At 43.1% G+C, this 2772-nt stretch overlaps 1 non-coding gene across 1 annotated transcript; it reads right to left on the reverse strand.

The window, feature by feature from the left end:
- Positions 1-1249: 1249 nt before the first annotated feature.
- On the reverse strand, positions 1250-1321 carry Trnam-cau. The gene has a single exon. It is a non-coding gene; the product is annotated as a tRNA-Met (tRNA).
- Between the last annotated feature and the right edge of the window lie 1451 nt (positions 1322-2772).

Below are 2772 nucleotides of genomic sequence, written 5' to 3' on the forward strand. Positions count from 1 at the left end.
ATATTAAAAATCATAAAACTATCCTTTCTTTAGATTATAACAAGAAGACTAAACAACTTTATAAGGATCACTTATGCGCTTTCCGGTGTTTGGCATTGCATCGAGATCCTACAAGTCGGGGTGCTTTAGAAAAGCCTACCAAAGCTCTTTACTATCAGTGGGTCATGTACTGTCGGGACCATCATCTCCACTCTTTCTATAAGATTGGTCCCGAAGAGTATAAAGGTCTCGACCCAGCTCTCTTACCTCACTTTGAAGCCTGTTTCCGTGTGAATGTGAGCATGTTCACTCTTGACGTGACGGGAGTAGCTCAACTCGTGTATAAATCTCGAGGGTTGTATCAGGAACACATGCATTTAAATCAATTCGAAAATCATTTGTCCCTCATCACCGACATGACCATCTATTGTAAACGCTACCAGTGTCCCATGTGCGAACGTCTCTTCAGGCGTCAAAACAAATGCAACGAACACCAACGTCGTTGCACAGGTCAAACGACTTTGCGGTTCCCGGGTGGTTTCCACCACACCCCAAAGACCGTGTTTGACTTCACCACACTGCATCGTCGATTCCGATCCGGATCGATTGATTGCAGCCATGTGGGAATACATGACGGAAATGGGCAAAGCTGTAAACAAGCTAGCCAAAGCAAAATATAAAGAGGTGTTAGAAACCTTGCGCGATATGATAAAGTCGTTGCCTGACAATGGTGGTGGTGATGATGATGATGATGATGCTCACAACGTCATGGAGGGTGACAACCACCCCACCCAAGGTAAACCTACTCGCGCACATTCTACACCCGAGACTAAGTGGAGAAAGCATGTGAGCGATCACTGCGGGAAGCTTCTGGGATACTGTTCTCAAGTCGCCGTCCTCGGATTTAATTCAGCTCGTTACAACCTGAATATCATTAAGGAGAAACTTCCCAAACATCTCTCTCTCGACGACGAATCTCAGGCTTTCAACGTCAAAAAAACAATGCTTACTTGTGTCAAAGTAATCAAAGTTTCAAATTTCTTGACGTCACGCAATATCTCTCTCCCGGAACGAGTTATTCTCAGTTTTTGAAAGTGTTTGGAGTGCAAGAGAAATAGGGATTTTTCTCGTACGAGTATCTTGACACCCCGGAGAAGTTAAACGAAACTCGACTTCTCCCCTCTGGGTGAGACGTGGTATTCCAGTCTCAAACAGAAGTCCGTCCTAGATGTCTGCTAGCCCTAATTCTAACTCCTAAAAAACATGTTGTTAGCAGAGCGTGGTTTCGATCCACGGTCCTCTGGGTTATGAGCCCAGTGCGCTTCCACTGTGCCACTCTGCTCTCCCTTCACCTACCTTTTGTTAGGACTTTTATACACCACATCAACCAATGACAGCCAAAATTGATTTATTCTCGAATAGTCTCAAATACACACAGAATTGTACAATGAACATCACACTCTTACACATGTAAATCTACACAACTACCCCAACGGACCACCTCTTTCTGAGGTACTCCTACCAGGGCCAAATACAGACAGTTTGGAGACCATTTTTCATGTTCGACCCAAGGATCATCCTCTACGTCCCAGTTCCGGAGAACAACACCACATTGAACACACTTGCAAGCGTCCCCTCTGATTAAGTACACAAATCCTGCCTGGGCCATTTGACTAGGACTCTGTTTCATCTGCACAGGCCAAGACTGAAAGGAATTGAGCCGTTCTTGGAACTGTGTTCGAGGTCTGAGAGGGATACTGTCCATACATAGGTACCCACCTAGATCATCATGACCATGAGGATACTCTGTCTCTATGTCCAAGATATTTTATGGATTAAACTTCTTCTTAATTTCTCTCACAACGTTTCGAGACCATTCCAGGTCCCTTCATCAGGTGAACTGGCAGTTAGGACTATGACGTCGTCACTATGACGTCATTACTGAGTTATGACGTCACAATGCAAGTGACATCACAGTACACTAGGGAGAGTACTGTATAAGTGAGTTAGTTACATAATGATGAAATTCAGGCTAAATAATAGAGTAGAAAGTTGAATTGTCAATACACAACAACTGCTAATTACACAAAGGTTACTTGATAGCAGGCTTTCCAAAAAGAATAGTAGACTCGTTTTTTCTTGTATCTAAAGTTCATCAAAAGTTCATCAAAAGTTAATCAAGAGGTCCCATGCACTTGGCAGGTATACACCCTGATCACGATTAATTGCTGGTTTATGTCTCCTTATCTCGACAGCTTCCTGTAGTTTTCTCCGACGCCAGTCATTGTTATTTCTCGAAATCACCCTAATATCATTCCACATGATTACATGACTTGGGTTATTTGCCTTGTGCTCCGATATAGCTGACTTATCATTTTGTTTGCATACTGATGACTTGTGTTCAGCAACCCGGGTGTTAATGGGCCGGGTTGCTGAACACAAGAATCATCAATATCTAAACAAAAAATAAATCAGCATATCGAGCCAAACAATCTAACAAATCATCGTAATCATGATAATGAGTGAAAACATTCGAAACTGGCGTCGGGCGCTTAAGGAACTGTCGAATCAGAAAGACTGCTTTGATAACAAATGGTAGTCTTCGCAAATTGTATTCCAGACATAGATTATGATGTGTATTAATGTAGCGGTTAATCTAAAGCCTTTATTGGAACACTGGCCAGACATTGTGGAGCACCCCTCTTGTACAGCATCCACATGTACGGGGGCACAAAGAATGGGTACCTTGTTCCATGTGAAGATTCGAACCTTAGTCTTCTGCCCAACGCTGTA

This window comes from Haliotis rubra, unplaced genomic scaffold, assembly GCF_003918875.1.
Source record: "Haliotis rubra isolate DU_JTF1 unplaced genomic scaffold, ASM391887v1 Scf743, whole genome shotgun sequence".
NCBI lineage: Eukaryota > Metazoa > Mollusca > Gastropoda > Lepetellida > Haliotidae > Haliotis > Haliotis rubra.